The 27,887-nt window shown below is 40.0% G+C and overlaps 1 long non-coding RNA gene across 1 annotated transcript in view; it reads left to right on the plus strand.

The window, feature by feature from the left end:
* Nucleotides 1-27,887, plus strand: part of LOC146332073 (uncharacterized) — a 125,915-nt gene that overhangs the window by 75,550 nt on the left and 22,478 nt on the right. The window contains exon 3 of the long non-coding RNA XR_014772031.1: nt 16,494-16,529. This is a non-coding gene — a long non-coding RNA (uncharacterized LOC146332073). The remainder of the gene's footprint in view (nt 1-16,493; nt 16,530-27,887) is intronic.

Below are 27,887 nucleotides of genomic sequence, written 5' to 3' on the forward strand. Positions count from 1 at the left end.
ACAGTTTCGCTCTTTGCTTTTGTAAACAAACCCGGTAGCCAACAGTTTGTAAGGGATGCGTGCACAAAAGAAAAGCCCACATTTCTGGTCGGAAGGAGAAACACACCTGCCTTCAAGTATTATGAAAGACTTGGATAGCAGCAGGTTTTTGGATGTACACTGATTTCATTTGCTGTGATAACAGCTTACTGGGAATATTGTCTTTTTTTTCAGAAAAAGAATAATAAAACTATTGTGCACAGTCATTGTTTGCTATTGCCTTCAATGTGACAATGTTATGGTTTGTTTTTTTAGGTTAATTCCTGTTTTATTTTGCAGTCCTGGCCCTCATTCATGTGTCGTGACTTTAATTCTTGTCTGAGTAGCTCCACCTGTGTCTGATTAGTTGCTTGGTGATTTCGTTCTTGTGTTTCTTTGTCAGTTAGTCAGCCTTGTCTGTGTTGGACCTTATTTTGGATTTTGCCAGCTCTGCTTTTGTGTTTTGGACTACTCCATCATCCATGTAAGCCTGTTCCTCAGTTACTTTTTGTTGCATAGCTTCAGTCTGACTTTTTGGGTCCATCCTTTGTTTTACCAGTTTGCTTGACTCACGTAACAGACAGGTTTGTAGTTTGTTTGATACTGTCATTCCTATTCCAATCCTGGGGATCCAACTTATATAGGAATATATTTATAAATTAAAACATAGTGCAGATGTTTTTTTTCCCACCCACAGTTATTTTCTGGGATGGATTATGGCTGTTGCATACACTGTGGATTTTAGGTCTTTGGAGGCTGATTCATAATCATAACTCATAATGTCTTCTTCTAAAGTTACCACCCCCTCCAACCCCGACAGCAGCCCCTGCTGTACTTACTGTGTGAAGCAATAATTTTACTCTAACTATTTTATACCTAGGCAGTGCACATCAGTACAAAAAGCTTTTGCTTGTTCTCAAATTCTGTATAAAATTGCAACATTTTCAGTGAACCTCATCAGTGAACCTGCATCTTTTTTCTGTCCTGTTTCCAATTTGGTGTTGATCATTTCTTCACAGAGCAACGCTGTGACTCTGAGGAAACGCAAAAGCAATCTGGTGCTGTGTCAAAGTGTGTCAGGTAGTGTTGTCTGCAGTGGGGCTCTCTGAGGTTAATATGTAGGTTATGGTTAGGTGTAGCAGGATAAGGTAGGAGGGGCACATCAAAACAGATTTTGGCACAACTCTTGTTGTCTTTGCCACAGCGGCGCAACAGTAATAAAACTTGGAAACACTAGTCGGCTGAAAAGTTGCCTCTTTCCACTTTAAAGTGGTGACCAAAGAAAAGTTGTGTAGATGCTGTCAGACCCTGAGCTCGCCGTGTATCGGCTGTGACGTGACCCGTCAACATTAAATACGGTTTGTAAAATTCAGCAGGCTGTGGACTTTTTTTGTGTTTTTGTGCCGCAGCAACCTACGGCCTCCTGCTACCTTACGTAAAATAATAATGATTCTGGGCAGCTCAGTGGCTCAGCAGTCCTGGGTTCGAATCCCGGCTGGGGCTGGACCTTCCTGTGTGGAGTTTGCATGTTCTCCTCATGTTCATATTGGTCTACTCTGGATGCTCTGGTTTCCTCTTGTGATCAAAAAAGGGGCGTCATGATACACCAGTATTGGAGATAATCCTGATATTTAAAATATTTGTTTTGTCTCATATTTTGAGTGTAATTCATTTGCCAGTTTGCCAGTTTCTATATCTTTCGGCCACAGTTACTGAGTAGTGAAAAACATGTAAGTTACTGACTTTGAACAATGTAGTGCTAAGGATGCTTTAAATGCAGGGCACGACTTTCCCTGCGGATAACTTAACTAACTTAAGTTCAGTTAATTGACTGAGTGAGGAGAAGAAAGGTTGGATCGGTGCATCAGTATTTTCCATGCGAACCACTAAAAGAACAATAATCATTAAAGTTCTCATGGGGATGCTTTGAATCACTAATAATTTTCATCGGTTTTTAAATGAGACTAGTTACAATGAGCGGATGATGGTTTGCATGTAAATAACACGGCTGAGAGCAACTTGTCCTTTGCTCACACAGCCAACAAATTGTCCCCAGCGCAGCCCTGCTGGAACACTTTGATAGTTTAGTGTCTGGTCTGTTGAGGGTCTGTGCTCCATATTCATTTACTTCGGCCTAAATTTTCCCTCCATCTCTGATCAGACCTGATAACCTTCTAGTCACAGACTTCCTCCTCTAATCTCGGAACTACCACAGCCTCGGGATTCTTTGAAAGCACGCAGCTGTCTGACATGAATTAGAAAAGAAATCAGCCTTTTACTGCTTCACTTTAATGTGTCTAACATATTTAGTTTGCTCGCAGATGTCAATAAAATGTGTCCCCGTTGTTAAAAGCCTTGTTGTTGAAAAGGGGTCTCTCCGGGGAAATTAACGCCTAATGAACATCAGGGAAAGGATTCTCAAGCAGAAGTGGATGAAGCCCGGAGTTGGACCATCAAATTACCGGTCTCTACATTTGTTCCAGGATTCGTCCTTGAAGAAGCTGTTTTGTTGCAGCATAATTTCCGCGTGCAATTTAATGGAAATTGCCGTCAGCGGATGATAACGCGGCTGTTTGTACAAAGCTGCAAACAAAAACCGATGAGTTTAAAAAGAAAAAAAAAAAAAAAAAAAACAAGTGGAAATTGTGTCCCATTTGCAATTTTACTGTCTCCTGTGCCAGTTTTCTTTTTTGATTTGACTTTTCTTTTTGTATTATGTAAATTCAGAGTGGGTAATTATAGGAAGTAGACAAAATCCTTTAAAAGCAATAGATGTCTGACTGTGTGGGAGAACAGCTATTATAAACAATGGGCCTCATGCAGCAACATTCTCTTAAATTGCGTCTTATATTTCCTCTTAAATTTCTTTTAAGAGGAAAAGCATGAGAAGTCGACTCCAGATCCACCGAACTTTTTTAACCATCGAAATCTGCTCTTACCCAGATGTGATGAACGATGAATCCCACTTGATCATAAAGTGCGGGGGCCGTTTGTTTATTATTAGCACAGGCAACGCCCCCTAAACACTTTGTAAGGGCAGATGTTGTGCCGTGTGCAAACGCTTTGGCACCAAGAACTGAAGATGCCGAGAAAAAAGACTGTAACTGGACATATTGTGAGGTTATAAATGTCGTGTCAGCAGAGAGAGGCAGGCGAGTGAAGGAGAATAAGACTTGGAATTAAATAAATTTAGTTTTATTATTATTATTTCATCAAATGTTTGTTAGTAAAGGAAAATAAATTAAAAACAGATCACCAACAGATTGGTTAAAGGAATGGTATGCAACATTTTCAACGTATAAACTCATATAAATATGTTCCCATTAATCATCATTTTTGACCTACGAGAAGTTCAGGACCAACCCAAAACATTGACATTTGACATCCTGTAATCTTCCTGGTGCGTTTACCAACAGCTCTGACAGATCCTACTGATTCTACCTTGAAAGGAAAAGCTTTATATTTGTGTTTACACTTGTATTTAAAAGATTTAACAATCAATGTTATTTATTAAATTCTACATTTAATTATATTTTTGACTTTTCTGATAACTTTTATTGCATCACGTCAGTGCACAGGCTCCATAGACATCTGCAAACTATTGAACATGAGATAATATATTTTTTATATGTACTTATAAAAATTTAAAAAGTTTTTAAACTTGTGCTGGGCATTTGTGGACTGTCAGGGGTTTTTCCAGGCTTTTTTTTGACTGGGGTGAGGCATGAAGTACAGATACACATGCACTCAATAATGCAACATTTCTTATATCATCTATCTGTTACTAACATTATAGTACATTACAGTTTCATCCATTCATTAGTGCACAATCACAGCACAACAGAGTGGCTCCACACAAATCTACTGTAAAGCTTCCATACTTTATTCTTTAAGTCCTCAAAAAGAAATTGTATCTCTGTTGTTCCTCTTTCTTCGGGCTGTGAGACTCCAAAGTTCATCCTCCACACCCTGTAGTGAAATATACTTGAATTTTTATGATTTACTAGTTTCATTTTTCCAAACTGGTCTCACCTCACACTGGACACATAACCAATCACGCTTGAGGATAATGGCCGCCCCAAACACCACCTCACAGCCGCTCGTAACGTTTTCTCTAACCTAAGAGAAAAGGAAAAATAAGAAAACATGAAAACTATGGGCCGCATACAAGAACCAACAGATTTGTTCTTAAGTGTTTTGTAAGAGTGATTTAAGAGAACTTGCCGCATTCACCAGTTTTCTTGTTGTTGTTTTTTTTTTCATTTTCTTTCAGATACAAACACAATTTACAACTGGTCCAGACCTGTCGTAGTCTGCTTTTATCCAGACTGACGTTTTTCAGTGACGACTCTGGGTTTGAAAATTACACTTCATGATAATGTTGACATCATCCTCTTTGACTTTGATCATAATTTGATTCTAAACGTGTCCATACAGCCAAACAACATCATCATTAATTTAAACTGGCGATTTCCTGATGTCAGGTCGCATCTCCACATGCAGGTTCACACGAGTTGCTGTCCAGGGCAATGTCCTCCATTGCGACATCATCTATAATTATCATGGCATGTATTTTTCATCCGTGTCTGTGAATGAGACTTCGCCTTGACCCCCTCCTCCCACTGCAGTCATAGATTGTCTTGCTGTGACGATGACGTACGTACCACAGATTAACAGCACTCGTTGTTCCTCCCGTTCCTCAGCTTTAGCAGGTGCCTTAATTCCACTACTGACGCTATTAAAATAAAAAAAAACGTTCCTTTATGGATCTTTGAAAGCAGGACTTTGAACTCCAGACTTTTTCTTCTTACTCTTTGATGCCATTTTTGTGAATGAACACTTCCTGAGATAAGGAGCAGGAAGCGTAGCCTTATATGGTATTATTGGGGAAAACTTGCGCAGATTTACAAGTCTCGTGTAGGTGAACTCAGATATGCACAGGTGGATGTTGTACACAGTTATATAACGGTACAAATGTTTGTTGAATCTGACTTGGTATTGTTGTACGGGCTCTTGGTGCAAGAATGTTCTTGCATGAGACCCATTGAGTTCTAACAAAGAAAATTTGTTCATAAATGGCTTCTTGCATGAGTCCCATCGTTTGTTAGGTGGATTTTCAGTAATCTTTTCCTTTAAAGCTTTTCCTTTAAATCCATCAACAACAGGAAACAAGCAGGCGAGGTCAGTGCCCCCTCATAAACACCCCTACACCATCTTAAAGGCCTTGTTTGATGTGACATGCCTATTTTAAGATTGGAGGTTGTGATGGTAAACTGCAGATTTGGAGGAAGCTGGTCGGTGATGCCGGTGGTTTCATGGGCTTAACATTACAGCTGGCTGCTTCCCTGCTGGTGAATAAAGTCGGCTTAAAGCCCGAAGACAACTGGCAACTGTTCAGCCAAGTGAAGGATTATGGGATTGTGTGCATAACCCGCCGCTCACTTTCCCTCAAAGGTATTTTATACCTACCTGATGGTGGTTTTGAGGAGGAGGATGGAGTGATTCTTCACCCAGTGCTCCTTTACTGTTGGGCATTTTAGCTGCTCAGCTGTAGGTAGTTTGTTTTTCATGGCTCTGATCCATCTGCATCAGAGTTTCAATGATTAGTCAAGCAGAAAATTAATGAACGACTCTTCTGATAATTGATTAATAAGTCATTACATAGTTCCAGCATCTCAGATTTGAGGGAATGCTGGTTTTCTCTGTTTTCTATCATAGTAAACTGAATATCTTTGGGTTTTGGACTGTTGGTCAGACAAAATCACTTGGCTCTATTGCGATTTTGATAATATTTTGATTAATTTTTCAGCTCTAGTTCAGATATATTTAATGAGAGATGGTATCTTATTACTCAAAGACCCTGACACTTAAAAGTATTTCTCTAGAACATTAAATATTCATCACTAAATAAGCTTCATCAAAGTTGAAAAAACACTTTTGGTATTATTAATTGAGAGTTTCACACTTAAAAAATACAGCTAATTTATTTTTTCCAGACTGTCTGGGTGTGGGTTCATGAGATTTCTTTGACGGTGACTTAAAAACTCACCAACAGTCAACAGATTTGTATTTAAAGTTTGCTAAATCCTGATTGGTGCATTACAATCAAGTATTTGACATCACATTTTTTCCAGCTGAGCCCTGCCAAATTCAACTCAGTGAGAAAAGCACAGAAAAAAAACAAACATAGCAAGTTTTTCATGGGAAATAACCAAAGCTTGACCTCTGTTCTTTTGTTTGCGCCATTTCAAGAACGCTTGGAGGGAATTTCTTCAAACTTGGCAAAAAACGTCCACTTAGACTCGAGGATGAGTTGATTAGAATTTGTTGGTCAAAGGTCAATGTGTTCTCACAAAACACATGAATTCCAGCATTAATTATGACAAAATGTCACACAATTGTCTAACAGGATACCAGCTGTGCTAGAGATTGGTTGTCCTTGCCTTTTTTGAGCATGTTTTTTTTCCATTTAAATTTTAATACCAAGCAATAAAGAACTTCACATTCATAGCGTGCCATAAAATTTCACATAAAATTTCTGCTTTAACATAAATCAAAAAAAGAAAGCAGAGCAGCAACTAAACATTACTTTCTTTGTCCCTCAATCGTGTCGATCATTTTCTCCATCAAACACTCAGATTCAAGGAGCTGAAATCGGAGAACTTCAACCAAAACGGTTGCTTCAGTTCAATAGCTGGAAACCAATCAAGTAATCATTACAACTCGAAAATGATATTTACAAAAGATTGGAAACTGTGGAAAAATTTTAATCATCTGTTAAATCTAAATCCTTAACAAGATTAATGTTCTCTAATATGTGCTGTTTAGCCTTTAATATGTATGATATCCTTTCTAATGAAAGACTTAATAGCATCTGTTTTATCCACTGAACACTGACTGGTCTGTGAATATTTTTCCATTTCTGACACAAGGCTGCACAGTTTTTGTAGGTCAAAGGCCTTTTTTTTTTTTTTTTTTTTTTTTTGTCAATTCGGGTACGCTTTTTCCTTTTTCACCCTTTACAGATTTGTTTTCTTCATCGTTCTTGAATTGGCTTCATGCGCTTCAGAGTGATTCCAAGCATAGCAATGAATCCACGCAAGAAATTTAACTTTGGAAGGTTGTTTTTAGTCCAAAATCTGCATCAAAACAGACTCTTAAACCTGCTGTCTTGTCAGTCGGGTCCCTTTATTATGATGACTGAAGGCCTGTGGCTTTTTGGGGATTAGGTGAGAGCACAAGACAAATCAACACACATTTTACAACTTGAAAAACACTAATGAAGGCAAAAGGCTTCCAATGGGTTGTCAGCAGTCTAAAAAGAAAACAAACTGAAATAAAAAATAAAGAACATAGATTTTTGTAACTTAAAGGCAGCTTTCTTTCTATGAACTTTCAGTCCAGATATCTTATTGATGACTTATTCTGTTGACGCATTTTGTTCAGCTCTTCATATGATTTTTACTATTTGAATTATCAGGACGCTGCCAAGCTGCATCTTTTCCCAGCAACCAGCCAAACGCCGCCTTTTCCCCCTTAAGGGTTTGCTTGTCACTTCCACTAAAGCTGCATTCAGTTTAGTCCAATTATGCTAAAAAGTTTTTATCGCTGCTCGAAAATTAAATTAGCTGGTGAAAATTCTGGTTCACTGCCATTTCTGTAGATCCACATGCTGCATAAACTGGGAGTGGACTGCATGGGGAAACAGGCGTTTGATACCACTGTACATGTTTAAAGCCCACGGTCTGAACAGAACGGATCACAACAGTCCTCGTTTGTCACGTCTAGCAGAGTGTGAGTGCTGATGGTGGATAATTACTGGAGTGCTCTTGACCGTCTTGTTCTGAATGCTCGCGCTTCCTCGTCCTTCCACTCAAAGAAAGCTGATGAACACATTAAGCCGCATCTCGTATTGATTTCTCACATTTAACGTAATTCATAGAGCTTTCTGTCTGAATGGCTCAATTCTCCATTATCTCTCTGTTCCTGTTAGAGAGAGAGGCCTGCTGTGGTTTAAGTGAGTGTTTAAGTCTCAGTGAAATCCATGTGATGCTCAGTCAAAAGATTTGTGACTGCAATGCATGAAATAATCAATAGCGGTATCCACTGCAACGAGGTTATTTCAGTTCATTTAAAATCAAACAGTCTCAGACGCTGGGAGATAATTATCTTCTTGTGAGGACGTTTGGAATCCCCTGTTATATTGATGAATGTATAAATGTATTTTCACCTCCACCTAGGAGGTTATGTGGTGACTGTTTGTTTGTCTGTAGGTTTATCGAAAAGCTACGAGACCAGTTTTCATGAAACTTTGACCAAATACATTATCGGTATTTATTGTTATTGCCATAATATTGTAGGGATGACTATTTGTGCTTCAACAAAATATTAATACAACAAGATTTATGATCAGTAATCATCAGTAATGTGAAGTAACAACCTATTGCATTTTGGAGCAGATCCAAATCGCCTGTGGACACATTGTGAGATTGGGCAAAAATAAAAAGCAAAAATAATTAAGTAATTAAAACTTAAATTTTGTTGATGTCCCCACAGTGTTGTTACCATTTTTCTTCCAAATACCCTTCGATTTTGAATTTGTTTTCCAGTCCAGAAAAGCAAAGACCTAAAATTATTATTGAGCCACAAACAGTGTTTGCAGTGAGCTTTAAATATTAGGCTGTTGGATCTCATTTTCCTCCAGGCCCTCTGCTGTTTACTCAGCGGTTAGACTGAATACAGAGGTTTAAACTGTGATTCTTCGGTCCATAGTTTTTTCAGCTAACATCTCTAAGTTGCAGCCCTTTTGGAACCTTGGTCAACTTTCACCTTTCCCGTTTCCTGTACTCAGACATGTTATGTGCTCGGCTTATCTAAGTTAAAAAGAAAACTAAATTTTAAACATGGTTAAAAAAAAAGAACTTAAAAAGTGACATATCACATCTTATTGTTAGTAAAATTCTAGCTAACTAATTTGCTAATTTTCATCAACCGCTCGCTGGCTAGTTAACCAATTAGCCAGTCTTTTGCTCTGTAGCAAGATGCTAGCTAACTAGCTGGCTAATCAACACCAATTGATATATGTGTAATAAAACCTAGACTAAGCATTGCCACTCAGCCTTGCTTCCAGTTTTTCCCATTGGCCTAAAAGAGATGTCTGCAGTTCAAAGTGCTGTGTTTTTTTATTATGAATTTTCGATGCATGAAGTTTTATATTTGCAAAAGTTTCCAAGAGTCGAGAAAAGAGATTTAAAAATCAGTGCATATTCAGTGGCCCGTGAAATATTGTGAAACCAGGATGATAGGAAAAAAAAAATGCCTTATGTGCCAGGTGAGCAGTTCTCACTGGACTGAATGCAAGCTATCTTTGTGTCTGGTGTCAAGCTCATATAACACATCTACACATGAATTATTAGCTAGCTAGTTCTATCTGATAGCTATGTTAGCACAAGCTAACTAGCTATCTAATCAACATCAGTTGTTAGCTAGCTTATGTATTGCTAACTTTAGTGGCAGGTCCTAGGAAGAGTCACTTGCAGAAAATGCTAAACCTTTACCAAACCTCCATTTTTATTTTGTAGTTTCAAGATAAGCTATGCAAACACAACACATCTGGTAACTCCAGCTTGTTAGAGGAATTATTGTGCACTTGACACTGTTTCAGGAACCTGTTCCTATTTAAATCTGCACAGATTTTAATGCTAAGATTCCAATTTCTTTTACCAGTGACTGGTGGTTTATTTAACTGTTTATTTAACTGATCAGAAGGATCTCTTTCTGCTATTTCAATTGTCAGCGTGATTGAGACCTTTCATACAAATTGGTATCTATTTGTAAAGAGGATTACCTACAACCTAAAAGCATGAAAGACCATTGAAGATATAGAGAAGGCCTCTCTGAATGAAGCTTTTGTGTCAGTCAATACCAAACTTTTCAGCAGTCGTTGTATGTAAAAGCTCAGTGATAAAACAGGTTTATATTGTCATAATAGCCAGGCCCATTTTGTTACCTTCTACCTATTTATATGTGTGTGTACGCCTCCACAGTAGATGGAGGTGCAGTTGTTTATGTGTCAGTCTGTTTCTCACTCCTGACTGTTAACACCAAAACAGTGTGTTGCCTGTGTCAGCAGGGGGGTAATCACCAAGCGTATCGCTGACTGGAAAACTAATATTTCCATTCTCAACACTGGGCAACAAACACGAGCAAAACAGCCGAGCCCCCTTACCAGCAACATGCAGAATGCCACTGTTTGCACGCCAAATACATTTTACAGACATGTACAAAAGGTGAGTTTCACCTAATGACAGAAGCAAGTGCAAAGAGTGTGCAGCAGGTTTATGAAATAACATGTTTGATGTCGGACACACTGCAGCGATACTGTTTCAATTACTTACATCATCCCGTCCTCTCTCACCCAATATTTTTTACAACAGACAAACTACTGAGACAGGAGACGGGGGGGAGGAGAGACAGCGGCGAGGAGAGACGGGGGGGAGAGGAGAGACAGAGGGGCTGGAGATAGAGACGGGCCGGAGAGCCAACAGAGCAGCAGAAACAGAGTGATAACAGTGTGAGGACACAGGCATGCACAGATACACAGATAACACATGTTATCAGCTATGATTTCACCACTTATCTATCCTGCCACCAAGTGGTGTGGACATGCAATTGAATATTGACCCGCTGCTTTATTAAATTAAAGAGGTATTCAAAACTCTACTCTTGCACGTGTTGTTTGGGGACTTAAAGAGGTAAAACTTGAAGCATGAGAGGCTGAGATATATTGAATTTTAATCTTTCATGAGACCCTCCTCTGCCTCCTGTATGGAGGAGGGCGTCTTCACTGGGCTCAGGATTTAATCTGATTCTGATTCACCTGTCAGCGATTCAGACATATCTTGGTGCATCAGTGTATCTCATCCACAGTTTTCTTACTGCAAATTGCTACTTTTTCATCAATTATTATCCCTACAAGCAGATGTCAGCTCAGGGTCAAAAGGGCGGCGTGTTCAGCTAAAATAAGGTCTGAAATTGTTCTGAAGAAGGGAAAGCATACAATATCATTTTGTTCACTCTGTTCATATACATCCCAAACTCTCCCGAGTATAAACATATTATTATCCCATTCACTGAATATTTTTTGGATGTTGGTAATACTGTCGATGTGCAGTACGTGTCGCCTTTAAATGCATCCCTGACCCCAAACTTTCCTCGAGTACATCTTAAATGGTCTGTGACATGAATGCGGTTCCTCTAATTTATTGCATTACTGCAACTAAAGTGTTTTAATTTTTGTTTGGCAGATTTTACACACACCATGTAGCTTGTCCAGTTAGTGCCTCCCAGGAAGTTAATAATCTGAAATGAACCCAGACGTCCACTTTCAAAATACTGGGTGTGTTTTCGTTGCTCGCTGCTGATCTCTGCCTCACTCCATCATATCTTCCAGCATATAAAAGTAGCTTCATGTTCCTCCACGATTCAGTGAAAGAGAGCAACATTGCAGCATAACAACATACCTTTACAATTTTATTGTCCAGCTGAGGCAGGAAAGAAAACAATAAACATTAGTGTACTACAATTTTGTGCGTAGGCTGCAAACTCCTGACTGTTTTATGTCACTGTGTCGATGCAGAATCTTCCACATCACTAAGCCTCTTAGGATTGAGACATTTCCACACCTCTACTCTCAAAGTTGTTTTGTTATTTGATCTAACCCTGTTTAAATATGATGTGTTCATAAAAGCGTAGGAGTTACCAGCTGTAACTTCAGCCCACACCTTGCAGAGAAAGTTCTGTGAAATTACTTTATTGTGATGTTTTTGACTGCGTTATTTGAGCGTCTGTCATTTTTGTAAGAGGCTAGGCGTTTATTTATATGAAACAGACTGGTGCTCAATGTGACAAGTGAACTGAAGTTCATGTATAAGATAAATGGAATGGCCCCTTTAAATCTGAATCCACTTTTTTGAGTTAATGAATTGAAAGCACAGTGATTAGTCAGTTGACTGTTATGATAATTATGATTAATCCTTCCAGACATTTACCATCAGAAATACAAAACACTGACTGGTTCCATCTGCCCAGATGTGAGGATAATAAATGTAATAGTAACGTAACTGAATATGTTTAATGTCACCTTATAGGCTCTGGGAAAAGGGGATGGTCATTTAATGACAGATTGGGAAAATCATAGACTAACTGACATTGTAGAAGCAGAGCAGGGGTCTCTGGTACAGCCTCACCTACTTCCAAGGTGCACTGAGAAGGAAAAATATATTCTAAAGAGATCAAAACTGCAGCAGCACATGTAGTAAATAGAACAAGTTTATTGTTATTGTTGTTGTCCAGCACATTTCAGCTTGTGGCCTTCATCGGGGTCATCCGAGTTCTGACCTCAGTCTAATTAATTTAGAAAATAATCATTCCAGCTGATGCCAGTCTACAGCGTTAATTGGAACTAGTTATTTCCCATTCGAGCGAAAAGATCGAAAACAATCAGCGAAAAATCTGTGAGGCTGATGAGGTGAAGATGTGTGTCTGAGGCTGAATAAATCTGTTGAGGATGTGAAGGGCAGATGTTCAGGCACTCTTTTCTTACACATCCCAAACGCTCCTGAGCATAAATAAATAATTTCAAAACAGGATAAGATACGGTTCTATGAATATTTTATGAAGATGATGGTGGTGTAAATCACATGTGATGTGCAGTGAGCGTTGCCTGTGAATGCATCCCTGACTCCAGGCTCTCCTTGAGTGAATCTTAAATGGTTTGTGACATTGCTGGAAATCTCATTTATCACTTTAAAAGGTTTTTGAATGAGATCGAGAGAGGAAAAGGAATAATCAATACTTTCTGTCAATGTCAACAGATATAAAATGTTGGATTTATAGCATTAGACTTGCCAAAGTCACACAGGTTGCCATTACACTTTGGAGTGAGTTTTGTTTCTTGAGAAATCTCGCAAAGGATGAGACTGGAGATGTTTCTTTTAGGAAGACAATTGACTCAGATGACCCAGCAGTAACCCCACATAAAGCTGAAATAGAGTCTCCCTGACACATTAATATTGCACACTATAATTTAAAGCAAACTTCAGTTCTGTCTTTGAAGGAGTCTGTCTGCAGAGTGGCTTCAATTTCCTTTACGTCGTTTCTGTTTTGTTGTTTTGCTGACGAATGGAGCGAGCGCCTGCGACTGTGTCGGCATCCAATGACAATGGTAATTATTTGATTGGCTTCGCCCCGGGGAGGAAGGGATAAGCGGTGATTATCAGCAGATTGATTGTCCGCGACTGGTGGCGTCCACTTTGGTCCCGCTTCAAAGATTGATCCAGGTGGAAGAATTTGCCCTGAGTCATTTGTATGCAGAGTAAATGGAACGAGAGCATCAGCCACAAAAAAACTCCACTAACACGCTGTAAATATAATGCATCAAGAGAAGAAAAGAGACAAACCACTTTATTCTGTCTCGCTGTATTTTATCTCCTATTTGTATTCTCGCTTTTTCTGTTCCTGGCAGTTAATTTTACTTATAAGCGCACATGCTTTCTCTTTCTCTCTCCGACATTAATCATTATTCCCATCGCTCCATGTAACAGCACAAGTCCTGCAATTAATTTCTTATATCTTCTGCATGCTTTTGTCGTAAGCCGCAGGAGCACCGGTGTAGGAAGCAAAGCGATGTGCTGCTCTGGCCAGGGTCAGCAACAAAATTCACCTACCACACCCAAAAAAAAAAACTCAACACCAGTTTAAACGAGACTTCTAGACTAAGGAAACTTATGTGTGACTTATATAACAGTGGTTCCCTGTTGGAAAAGGGGAAAAGGCTGTCTGATGGCAAAGAAAAGTGATGCAAAGTTATTTTTTTTTTTTTTTAATTGGCTAAAATATATTTTGCTGCTGGCCTGGTCTACAGCAGTACTCCTGCTTCTTTTCCAAGCTAGGGGCGACAACCATCAGCTGTTGATATGTACCTCATACAACCCTACTTCAAAAAAATCCAAACTATCCCTTTAATTTTCCCCTCTTATCATGTGTGATATTTGACTCTTCCTTCTCTGAAACCTGCTTTATTTGGCCACCACCTCATCCAGATATTTCCAGACATTTCTGCTTGCCTGCATGGCAGCACATCTGCCAGCTGCCCCTTCCCATCTCTGAGACAATCCCACTCTGGATGTACTTAGCAAGTGGCTGGCAGGCAGAGGAGTAGATAAAGGAAGAGGAGGGAAGAAAAGGGAGCGGCGGAGGGAGGCGATGTGGATCATACTCATCTGGCTTCATGGAGGCACGCTGTTCAAAACATCCATGCTGCACTAGCCAATATTCTTTCATTATGGATCAAATCACCGTGTGTATTATTGAGAATTATTACCCAACTCTGCAGTTCCTCTGAGCTCTGTGGAGTATTTTACGATTTTTCTGGTCATTGTCTTGCTTTTATAGCCCACAACTTGATGAAGTCTCATCAGTGTCCTCGGCTCCTGCCCTTCAATAAACTGTCGCCAAAAAAAAGAGCCAGCAACTAGTTGGTGAACATTTAAGCAGATAAGGATGTTTCCTTTTGGAGTTGATGAAGAGCGTACATCAAATCTGTAGTGGGTAGAAAGCCTGAAAACGGTTGATTTTTGAATCTCAGCTGAGTTAGGTTTCGTTTTCTGTGTCCTGAGCCCCTCCCACTGGACGTTTACTGAGGCTATCGTGAGCGAGCACAGACCGACAGACAACAGCTGTGTGTAATAAAACAAACACCAGACAGTAAAAATCACAGACGGAGGAGAGAAACTACATTTAAAAACATAACGATTCAGTGTGAAGATAGAGAAGTACTGACAGCTGAACATAAAGAGACTACTAAAAACATCTTTCTCTCTGCTCTCCTGCAAACATGAGCTCAGTATCACAACACTCGCTTGTTGGAGGGAAACAGAAAGGAGGCTCGCCAACTTTGGGCTGCGGTGCGATGTGACTGTAGCCCGCTTGGAGGCGAGTTGGGCTCACGGTTCATGTTGGGTCCGGCCGGCCGCGATATAAGCGGTCATGAAATGCAACTCAGCGGCAACACATTTTGACTTTTTTTCAAACTTGACAGAAAAACAAAATAAAACTCAACTAAATCATTTTGGTAAGTCCTTCCACTGTTCCCACAATCACCAACTCTGGTTTGGTTGAACTAAACCCTTTAGTCACCAAGTTAGATGTGAAAATATTCTAGTTGTACGTGTTGTTTCTCCTGCTGCTTCTATGATGTCTGATCCCTCTCACTCCTCCACCAGGTGATATTTTCACCACTAACTCTGTAAATAAAGGGTTGGTGATTGTTGAAAAAGTGGAAAGATGAACTAAGAGACAGAATAAAAGTCACAAAAAATCTCTATCAAGTTTAAATCAAGTGTATTTTACAATATAAATGGAGTCTTGTGGCTTTGGCGAGAACAATAAATCTGCTGTTTGTGGTTAACAAAAAGGATATAAGTCTTTTGAAAAAAAGGTGTGTTGCTGTAGCCATCATTTCCCCAATGTTGTCACATTCTTAGAACAATAATTTGAGTCATTCAGTGGAAAAAGAAGCATTTTTAGTGGACATCCTTTGACAGGTGCAATTACCCATAACATACATTGCTGCCTGTTTCAAGGCTGAAGTGGTCGATCAATACTGGGCTTGTTGTCCCCATTAGTCGCGGGCGAACAGGGCCCAGGTGGAAAAATACTGAAGTTACTCTTCAAAGAGAGTATATATTTATATAACTCCTGACAGTTAGGCCCATAAAAATTGTTTCTTATATTCATCCAAAAACCAAATTAGTATGTTTAGAAATTCTCTAACATCTAGTCTTTGTCTTAATGCAAATTACAAGAGGTGGACAAAGTACACAACTCCATTACTTGAGTCAAAATGTGGACACAAGTACCACTACAATAAAATGAAAGTTGTACTTACTAATTCTAGGAGTCCATAGCATAGCACAACTTCATATTCATAAAATGTTTATCAAGTGTGTGCACTGTAAACAGAGGAGAGGACATGAACTCCAGATAAGGCTATGGGTGCTCTGGTGAGGAATCGTTTTTTTTTTTATCTATGGTAGCCAACATTTCAGCCAAGTTCAAACTGAACTGGTCAAAAAATTGTTTCTACAGTAGCCTAGAACAGACAAACCAAATACTGTCTCTAGATGGGACCTTTCGTGTTGTTTAGATGCGAGGAAATTGGGGGTTAATTATGGTGTTTGCAAGATGGTGTCGCTAAATGCCACACTTGCTGTTGCTAGTCGCTAGTGTAAATTAAGAAAATTATAATTCTTAATCTACTCCAGTTATGGAAATATTCATTACTGTTCCACCAAGTCTGCACTTCACAACGTCTTACCCTGTTTCACTTCATGTTTTTTTTTTTTAAATTCAGAATTAAGTAATGCATGTGATGTGAACTGAGATTAATGTTCTGTCTCTTTGTTTCTCTCTAGAGTTGACAAGAGCTTCTCCAGGACCAGAACCTTATGGTGAGTCCTCTCCTTATTGAAAAACATTATGCGTCAGCAAACTTTGTTTCATGCTCGGCTGCTCACGACGCCCTCTGCTCAAATATTACTTTTTTTTTTTTTTTTGAGATGGAAGGCAGTTTTCCTATTCCACATGAAGGAACCACAATTTAGATTAGATATCTAACTTCAATCATAAAGAAACTAGAACGTGGTGGACGAGCTCGTTTCTGTATTTTGTATCAGGAGGTGTAAGATTGCGCTTTATGTCAGCGTTCATACTGTCTCTCTGTTCCACCCGTGTTCTCTGTCAGCACGGCTCTCGGTTGTATTCTGCAGCGATAAACAAGGTCTTTTCCATACTTTAACGGCCAGTTGACTCAGCATGAGGAGCACAGGAACAGACTTTGATTTCCGTCAGTTTAATGCTTAGTCAAGCACTTGCAGGCTTCTTCATTTTTATATTCTCAAAAATGTGCTCTTTTTTTTTTTTTTTTTTTTTTTTTTTTGGCGACAATATGATGACCTCAGTAAAGATATAGTTTAAAAAAAGGTGGTAAGACCTCTATTTTTAGAGCAGTAAAACCATGAGCGGACCTGCGCTCCTCTTTATCTCGAGTGTGGCTTTTTCCTGGCTCGTAATAAGATTTTCAATTGCGCATAAAATTATTTTCTCCCTCGGAAAACCTGTCCCCTCTTACGGCTCTGGACATCTGCATATGATCGGAGCGGAGATAGCGGAGCCTGTAATGTTCCTTACTTGGCAGGTAGTCTCACAGCATGGAGAAGTGAACGTGTGGCCGTAAATAGTGGAGTGAGAGCAGATGGAGGGAGACAGGGAGCACGAGTATGTGTGTAATACCAGCTGCCCGTGTCCTGGCCTCTGAGATCTCCACCATCCAGGGCTGCAGAGAGATTGATAGAACCACTTTAACACCGAGAAAGATTAGCAATATTTCATTTATACTGTAGTGCAATAATGCACTGGTTTGTTTGTTGTGCTGTGTTACATAACTTTATATTCAATCCCATGTAGGTTTTTTTTATATTTTATTGATATGATTATGTCAGAGCAATACTTTTTAAAAAGGAAACACAATAAGGATTAGCATTTTTCATTGCTGAGGTTTGAATTTGAAATTGAGCTTCATATGAACCGTTAACAGTTTAAAGTACACTTAAATATAAACATATAAATAGACACTAAATACTGAACAAATTTACAAGATAAAGAAAACCTAACCCAACTACAATAAATTATCACCACAGTTACAGCACTAATAAAAGCAAAACAAAAAACAAAAAAGCAAAATTTAAAAAAAAGCAAATAAAAGCTAAAAAACCCACGTCCCATACATTTTTTCAAGAACACACCTTGAAACAATGCGCTCCCCCCATCTTTGTCAGTAGTAGGAACACAACTTCTGCATGTCACCGCCCCAATGTGGAGGACCACCCCGAAGACTTTGATAATGATTTGATGTGTTGTTTAATCTATAAAACGTCAGAAAAATGGTAAAAAAAAAAAAAAAATGTTGATCACGATGATGATGTTCTCAATTGTCTTGTTTTGTCCACAACGGACTGAAGAAACCAAACAATAATCACATTTGAGAAGCTGGAATCAGAGAATTTTTAGGCTTCATCTTTAAAAACTGATGAATGATGCTGACGACTTAAAACAATTCATCAATTATTAAAATAGTTGGTAATGAATTTAATAGTTTAATAATTGGTTATTTGATTAATTGCCGCAGCTCTAGCTTTTTAAAAACTCACTAATTGTTTCCACCCAGTTTTAGCGATGAAAGCTGGGATACTGTCCTGAGTCTCTACTGAGTGAAGCATTTAGAAATTGATTTGTGAGTCTAAATGTCATCATGCTGTAATTAACACCTAACATCGGTATTTAGCAGGATTTTGCATAGACTGAAACTGGGCACAGTCCATTCTTGAGCTGAAGTAGAGACAGAAATGAAAAGAGAACAGAGAGACAGACAATTAAAATATTAACATGTTGTTGAGTGTTTGTGTGTATGTCATACCAGCCTGTCCTCTTTCTTAAGTTGTCAAATTCTGGTGCTTTTTTATGCCCCTTGTCGTACAGATGCACAAGGGAGCATCCCTTTAGCATCTGCATCAGTGGGTCAAAGAAACACAGGACTTTCCGCCCAAGAGATCAGGGTTTAAAACCAAAAATGAATGTTATCAAAAGTTTTAAGTTATGTCACAGGACTTCGCTTATACCACATCACATGTAGTAGTTGTGTAGTGTTAGCAGGTATAGTTCTTTTTCCTAAACCTAACCAAGCTGCAGCTGTTTTACAGCATTAACCAGGTGTTAAAAAGACTTTCTGGCAGCGTCTCATACAGATGCTAAAGCAGGGTCCTCAAACTCAAATTGGCTTGGGGCCGCCTCTAGTATTACCATTCTCACAGGAGTGCCACTTCAACGTTCAAGTACTGCAAGAAAGCACAATATTACTGAAAATGTAGTTTTATTTCTATTACTGACATATTTTCACCCTGATGAAAACTTTCATCAAACACAGAATTGTATTTTTATTTCAAGTGTATGTGAAGAGGTGGTTAAATTGGTATGGAACATTTTGCAGGCCGGATTATATTACATTTTGGACATCACGTTGCAGGCTGGAAACACAGTTTTCAAGTCCTGTTCTAAAGGGTAGCTTTTGATGTCGTTAGCAAAACGACCAAAATGCCCCCTTGTTAACCTGCCATTCCTCCTCTGCATCCTTGAGTAGCTCAGGGATAAAGGGGTTGTTTTGTTGAATATGTTAGTCCAGTCTGCCTGACTCACTGATCCTTTATCTGACTGGGGTTCATGCAAATCAGAATCCATGGCCCTGACCATGGCTCTGAAATATCAGTAGTTTAACCGTGTGTTACTAAATCCATGGTGCCGTCTTTGGTGCTGAAGTAGCAGACAGATTTGTCATTGTGCCTTTTTCTTTAAGTCCTAGCCTTCGGTCAGTTTCGCTTTGTATCTATAATATTCTCTGCACTGTATAGCTTCAGGGGAGAAACAAAAAGTTGTTCATGAGTTGATTTCCAAGTGGTGGGTTAACAAGAAGAGCCAGGTTACTTAAAAAAAACTGTCATGGCATCACAATGGTGCTCCCATTGGACCGTCCCCTCTGTTAAAACTTAACTGATGCAGAGGGGTGTGACAAAAACTTTGATATTTACCAACTACAGGGGAGAATGGGTTTATCATACGCAGTAAAACAATGCAGTGTATCCATCTGTGTTTCTTCATCATCATACATCAAATGGGCTTTAGTCCTGAGTCATAACGAGTCTGGAGAGGCCAATAGGGTGGTGCAGTGGCAAAGGAAAATTGGAGGTGTAAGGATGATTCAGGCTCATCAGAAGGGGATACACCCTCGCACACCCGCTGAATTTCATTATGAGGATTCAGGCTTGTCTCTGTTGCGAACAGGTCTGTTGTGAACGCTAATGGCACCTCAGGGCTGGGCTGTGCATTAACCAGCTCTCCTGAGCACGGCTCTCTGATTATAATCACTGAGTCATTACGTCAATTGTGTATTCCATCAGTCTCAGGCAGCACTTAAAAAACCCAAATATCAATAACGTACTTAGTATTTAATAATGCCTTTCTTTTAGTGATTTCTTGAGTGGTTTGTTTTTCTCCAAATTTAATGTTTTTTTTCCAATATCATGCATGGTTGGATCACTGGTTTATGACTAAAGGGATAGTTTGGATTATTTGAAGTGTCGTTGTATGAGGAATTTATCCATAGTCAGTGTATTACCTGTAGTAGATGGCGGTGAGCATGCCACCATTTTTTGTCGTGGCAGCAGAGTGCTGGTGTAACAGCAAAGCAATGTACCGTCCTAAAACAATACAACATCAGTATATATTTATATAGTATTTTCACTGGTTAAAGCTACTGCAAGGAACTGCCATATTCTGTTGATTTTAGAGGCCCCTGCAGACAAAACGCGTCAGTTTTCCACCATAATAACCGCAAAATAAAGCATCAAAAGTAAAATTATCTACCAGAAAAGCTCATCCTGCTTTATTTTAAAAGGCTAACTTATTACTCACTGTAACATTGTCTCTGAAAATGTAAACACAGGCTCGTTTCATCTGATATCAAGGAGAATGTGACTCAGCGGCTGGCATTAAAAATAACTATACAGAAATAGTCTTAACTTACGTAAGGGAATAAGTAATAAACTGAGTCTGTTTCATAACCAAAAATAAAAAAAACTCCTTTTTGTAGCTTTACACAGCCTTTTACGACAGAAAACTGAAGTTTGAACAAACCACATATCACCTTCTCCAAAACCACCAGACTCCTTTGGAAATATCAGTAATTTTGCCTCACAGAACACAGGAGTTGCTGGTTTACGGCTGCCTCAACTGGGTAGTTTGTTTGTGTTATTGTGTGACTTAAGTGAATTCTGAAGTGAAATTTTAAAATACAGAAGTCACGCAAAAATACAAACAAACTACGTGAAAGAGGCAACAGTAGATGAGCTCCCTACTGTGACCTGCAAGGTAAAATTACTGTTTTTGCTAAAGGAGACTGGTTGGTCTGGAGAGAGCGATATTTGGCTTATATGACGGTGGTTTCCTGTCAGAAAAGGTTGTCTGATGCCAAGGTAAAGCTGTGAAAATATTCTAAATATGGTAAACACTTAAACCACAATTAATCCTTTTAAAGTGGGTCCTTTTTCAAATAGCTAAAATATGTTTTTCTGCTGATCCTGTCCACTGCAGTGCATTGCTCAGTTTCCTACATCAGTACTCCTGCTGCTTCTCCAAAGAGTGTCTCCACCTACACAGGAAACACACTGACTATGGATAAGCAGCTCACTGAACCCCACTTGAAAAAGTCTTAACAATCCCTTTAATTAAGATGTGTGTCAGTTTTGTGATATCTTGTGTGTGGCTCTCAATCTCTTTTACGTAGCCTCTAAAGCTCCAAAGCTACTGTGTTAGTAACGGCACCATGTCGGTGAGATTTGCGGCGGCGGCGGCTTCAAACCGCACTGTCTGTCATTAAAAACTCTCTTTCCTGGATCCCCTGCCATGTGCCACTGCCTCAAATCCATCACAGTATTATCCTCAACCAGCCAGGTGTAAGACTCCGACTGTGTGTGTGTGTGTGTGTGTGTGTGTGTGTGTGTGTGTGTGTGTGTGTGGAGGGGAGGACAGACACATACAGTGCCTACACTTCACTGTGAGTCTCGCCACGCAGAACCGTCTCCATCATCTCACCCTGGCACACAAACACGTTCTGTTCACGCTGATGTCACTCGAGTATCCCTGAATCATTTGGACAAAGGGGGAGTGCTCTTCATGAAAGGTGGGAACACACTTATTTTACTGTGCTAAACAGCTCACAGCGCAGTGTTCCCAATTAAACACTCATTAACTTGATTGCTCTCGATAATGGTGGTGCTTATCTGCCTCAGTCTAAAGCTCCTGCTGTGCTGCAGTAAGGAGGCCAGAATAAATGCCACGACATTTCTGCAAGAATTGTCATTCTGGATGTGGGAATTTCTGTCCCCAACAAGTCTACTCTGCTCAAATGGGGGGAAAACATCTGAATGACATGTCTACACTCTTTGAAATAAAGACGCTAACTAGAACCATAAGGGTTCTTCAGCTTGCCCCCTTGGGAGAAACTTTTTTTTTAATAAAGGAACCCTTTGAGGACCGTTTTCACCGCATGGAACCAGCCCCGTGCCGGTTTCAGCACCTAATTTTGAACCATTCTGAGTGTTTCTGCCAGAAAGAAACCAGATTCAAACCTGAATTATTGGTGCTCGACTGGAACGAAAAAATGTTTTTCTTTGGGAACCAAAAGGTTGTTGTGCATTGTGCAGTGTGCTGTTGATGACATCCTTGATTACAATGGTTCCACTCAAAACTGGTGGAAATGTGGACTGGTTCATCAGATAGCACCTAAAGGAGGACCCTTCTATGGTGTAATGGTTCCACATAGAACCCTCTCTGGGAGTTGCTATCCAGAATCTTTCTACCTTCTGAGTGTGCTAACAAGAACCCACCCATTGTCATCTGCCACATACCCTTTTATTAAGGTATTAGGGTTTTATTTAGATCCCATACTGGGAGTTCTACTGCAAACCCTTTTATGTTCCAAGGGTTTTATCTAGAACCCACCCAGGGGGTTCTACCTTGATGGAAGGATGGAAGAGTTCATCAAGGATTTCAACAATCCTTGAAGAACTCTTTCTTCTAAAAAGGTTCATTGGATGGAAAGGGATCTTTATGGAACCCAAAAGAACTCTTGACGAGCCCCTTCTTTGAAAAACGATTCTTCAAACGCAAATGATTTTGGGTAGAACCTCAGCCCTTCTGGAAGAACCCTTTTGGAAACCTTATTTCTAAGAGTGTAGTGATGCAGCAAATTAAGAGGAAGAACTTGATCACTATTTCTAGTCTAACCATAAATTGAAATCACATATTAATTAATTTGTTTGATTGGCAACACCCCTCCAGAGGTTCCTCTTTAAGATAATGTGATGTATTATGTATGTGCACAGCTGGAGGTGTGTCTGTTGCCTTGCAGCCATTTACTGTGAGCAGCTCCAGGGCCAAGAGTCTGAACAACCTTTTGAGTGACACGAGGAGCTGGATTGTAATGAAGTGGTCCTCACTGTTGAGCGGTGAAAAAGAGTGGGGCTAAGAGGTCTCTAATTGGGCATCTGTGCCTCTTCAGATTGTGGTTAATGGCCGCTCTCCCTCCTAATATATGAGTCAGTGTCATGAGGAGAAAGCAAACAGGAAAAGAAAGTAGCCAACTTGAACTCAATCGGCAGATGAAGGCCTGTATACTGAGCCAGGGCACGGCTCGACTGTCACGGGGGCAAACAAGCTGTTTCCATTTACCATATCAAACATTCTTGATGGAAAATAGATGCAAAATGTGAACAAAACATTAGAAGAGCCTTCCTTAATACTGCATTGTAACCAGTGTTGGGTCGTGTTGCATTACAAGAGTACTGCTATTAAAAAGCAATTTGTTATGTTACAGCCTTACCTAGTGAGAAAAGTAATTTGTTGGAGCATTTTTGCGTTACCAAAATTTCAAAACTGCTTTGTGATTCCTTGCACCTGTTGCTTATATTGTACTGACGATCTGACAGTGAGCTGTGCAGCAGGATATTACACAGCTGCCTCTATGAAAACAATAAAACACAGGCTTGAACATTAAACTAAAGAGCCAGTCAGCTTCTCAAAACACATGCCTATAAAAGTGCACAAGCTTTTCAAATTCCACACTCACCAAACCCGACCAGTGTTCTCCGTAGTTTACACTCTTATAATGCTTTTCAAAACATGTCAGATAGTCAGCTCCTCTGTTCAGGAACTTGTGAATCTAAAAACCTCTCCATGGGCACACTGGATGATGTTGAGGTACTGGCTCAAAGAAACATTTGGTCATACCAACACTGGCCATTTTGCTTCCCACACCAGCCCAGTCTCATTTCCAGCACATCACGTACTGATGATTTGTCACTGCTCGGTGGCTTATGCAGATGCACACGGTACCTGTTAGCAGCTGGAAGAGACACACCGGGATTTTAAAGTGACTTCACTGTAAACGCATCTGCAGCTGTTTAAGATATCCTGGGCTTTCCATGTAGTATAAAGAATGAGAAAGTCTGCATATAGAGGCAGTGGGGTGGATGGATGCTGCATGACCCTTTGCTAAGGCTTCAACCTTTGGCCTTTTGGGGTGGGCTCTAAGCTCGGACGATGCATTGGTGGGATCCCTCCAGTGCTGTCTCTCCGGTTGTCTCGCTCCTGGCACACGTTGGCATGCTTCTGGTGGGGCAGAACATATGTAACACAAGAATACAGCTACTGCAGCTGACTGTGTTATGAAACGTCTCTGGTTCATTTCGACGACATGTGATTTTTCTCATGTGACTTTTCTCTTTTGTCATTTTGTGATACACATAACGTAACTTAGTTATTGTAACCCCAAACATGGTCTTATCCTAAATATACTGAAGTAGTTTTTGTGCCTAAACCTAACCAAACTGTGATTGTTTCATAACATGAACGAGGCTTTCTGGGCATGTCACATACAGCCACTAAAAGGTACCTTCTGCTTCAGTATCAGGCACCAAGGGGCTTTGACAAATCGTTGGTATGTGACGAGGTGGGATGAGAACAGGTTACCCACAGTTTGTTCACTGAACCATTCCTGGACAGGCTTAGCCTGGTAGTACAGGGTATGGTGCCAGGATATCCTGGGGCTTCAGTTGTAGCAACAGGCACAAGTCTGCAATGAAAACACACTCACCAACTTTTACCATCTTCCTGCCGTGTTGATGCAGAGCATACAGGGTGCATGAGGTCATTTTCTTTGTGTTTTCCTCGCATCACTGAAAATGATTCCTTTATCCACAACTCATCGTCAAACAAAAGTTCACTTCCTTAATGGAGCTGTGTGATTGGATACCATACCCATTCTTATTAGGGTTCAACAAGTTTATGTTCTGGGACGTCTCCCGGTCTTTCAGACCAAGCTGTCATTTGGCTGTACCATCTGTTGCTCTGCACAGTTCATTTCAGCCTCCTCTGATCTCGTCTTTCCCTTCATCTGTACTGATTGAAGTGGATTCTACTGATGATATCAATTAAGAAGCATCGCCGTCGCCTTCATCCCTCTGTCACCACCCCAACATTACTTATTGTTTCTCTCACATCACAAAGTGTCAGTTCAACCCGTGAATTAGATATATTTATCACAGCTCGCTCTGAGACTGAGTGATCACATTTGCATGTAGTTATCATGCCCATCAGTTCTGACGACGTTTTCATTTTAGAGAGTTTAGACGTCTGTAGACACAGAGATGGCTCCTATAAGATCACAGAACATGAGCCTCAGGCAGGTTCAAATTAAGCTGTCTCTCTACAAAATAACACAAATCCAAACATTAAAAGGCATGAAAGGCACTTCCATTGATTGCCTTGCAGAGCTACGTCCAGAGGGAATAGATAATTGTTCTTATTGTATATAGAGTAGTTGCACACAGTATTGCTTACAGCATACAAGGCTCATTTATTGATCACTCACACAGAGATGATGATCCAAAAATCAATGTCAAACCAACAAATACAAATGCTATGCTAGACTGTGCAACAACAGCAATCATAGGGGTTTTTAACAAACTGCTGTTATAGAAACAAAATCTACATAAAGCATTTTTTATTGCACACATGCTTCATTCCAGCACCCAAAATGCGATGTGAACACAAGATCTACTGGCTTGCTCACACGCTTGAGCAGCACGTGACGGCACCGTCACTGAACTACTGTGGCTCGCACACGCTGCGGTGTCCAAACAGGCTGCATTTCTGCTGCAGGGCAGCTGCTGAAAACCCTGTCTTTCTACAATGAGTTTGCAGAAGAGCTTAGAAAAGAAGAAAAGAGTTGTTTTCTGAAGGGAGAAGAGAAAAGAGAGAAAGAAACAAAACACCCCCCTGCACCCATTTTTTTCAAGTCTGTAACATAGTGCACAGATGTAGACAATGACAGACAGTAAGAGGCGTCCTGTTGCTTATATAATGTTGATATGACTGTCAACAGATCATTTATAATGCGTATTTTACCAAGAACTGTGTGCATCATGTGGAAAAAATAGGTAAGCCTCCGTGCACGTGTGAGCAGCACTGCACACGCGGGCTGTGTGGACGCTCTAGCCTGTTAATACGGGCACTGACATAGAAACTGGCAGGTAACACCATGCACACTGCAGACTAGAGCCCAACTGATACAGGATGTTTTGGGGCTAATATTAGAGAGTAAAAAATACAAAATAATAGCAACAGAGTAACGTTTACCTGGTACTTTTAATAATTATAAATACCACTTACCTATATACATAAAATGTCTGTGAAACAACTACTGAGATAGATTTATATAGATGTGATGTGCCAGTATCAGCCCAACCACTATATCTGTCTGACTCCACTTTAAACATCATATATAGAGTGGTTTGTAGCTCACATACATCTAATTTACAGTACACACACACAATAGATATGGATTTACATAACAGTCAAGTTGTTGTCATGACAATATTTCACTTTAACGTGAGCCCTAGGTGCTCAAAACTTTAGAGGTCAGCAGAACTCATTAAACTCATGCCGTGTCTCTGGGAATGTTTGACAGAACCAGAGAAGCTGAGCTTTGGGTAAAAAGCGCTGCGGCTTTGGCTTTTTTTAGTTGATGCACAGGCTGTGTGCTATTTTGGCTGCATCAAAAACTAGGCAGGAAGGAGACCCCTGCTGCGTCCCAGACGGGTGTGTCCAGTTCTCACGAGTTCACGGAGGAAAAACGCTATGACCCAATGCAGCTGCAATGTAGTCTGCTTATGCAGGTTGTGTGGAGGGCACAGTCGGAGAGGGGCACAGTGATGTTGGAGGTTATTTCAGCAGATGGGGTTCGCCTGTGCACCTGGTCAGTTCAATGCAGGCAAGACTGCAGCTACAGTGGCACATGAGAAATGAACCATGAATGTGAGGATCTTTTTGAAGCACTATCCACCTTTTGCTAAGTTTTAAATGGTGTCTTTTAGCATGTTAGCAGTCTCTAAATGTATGCACAGATTATTAAAACACTGATTATTATAATAATTTAGCACACTCACACAAAAGCACCTATATTTCTCCCAGTTGTGCTTCATTAACCTCCCCACTTAGTAAAGACGTATTCAGCTAATTAAATGAATGGCTCTGACTTATTGAGGGGGTAATGTTGCTTGCAATTGTAGCCATTAAACATTACCAGGAGGTCGACTCTGTGTAATCAAGCTCTATTACATCTCAGGAGACTCTTCAATAAGGCACCGCACATACCTCACTGAGTCGGATGATGGAGAGTGAACGAGAATAATGATGGAGGAAATGATGCGTTCCCCAGGTCGCTCATACAGCTCAGTACAATTGTTTCAATATTGTTAATATCAATATTTACATTAGTGCAATGACGTATATACAGTCAGTGTCGTCACGTATAAGTGTTTCACTCAGGCATGTACGGTTTATGAGTGTTGTTCCTAATAAAAGAGCTTTGAAATCGTTCAGGTTTGCACAGTGACATAAAGTATACACAGTCAATGTTGTCAAGTCACTTTCTTTTGTCTTGAAAATGCTGAAGGCGATGTAATGTTTGGTGATAAGATTTCCAAAAACAGACAGAAGGATCATTCCATCACTAACCAGGATGCTAATGTTCTGCTTTGCACTTCGGTGGTGTCAGGTCTATTGAAGCATATGTGAAATGGAAGATGAGGAAGGACTCTAAAAACCCAACATATCTATGTCATGTGACCTTTCATGAA

The sequence above is a fragment of the Lutjanus erythropterus genome, chromosome 2 (assembly GCF_056507025.1).
Source record: "Lutjanus erythropterus isolate fLutEry1 chromosome 2, fLutEry1.hap2, whole genome shotgun sequence".
Lineage (NCBI taxonomy): Eukaryota > Metazoa > Chordata > Actinopteri > Lutjaniformes > Lutjanidae > Lutjanus > Lutjanus erythropterus.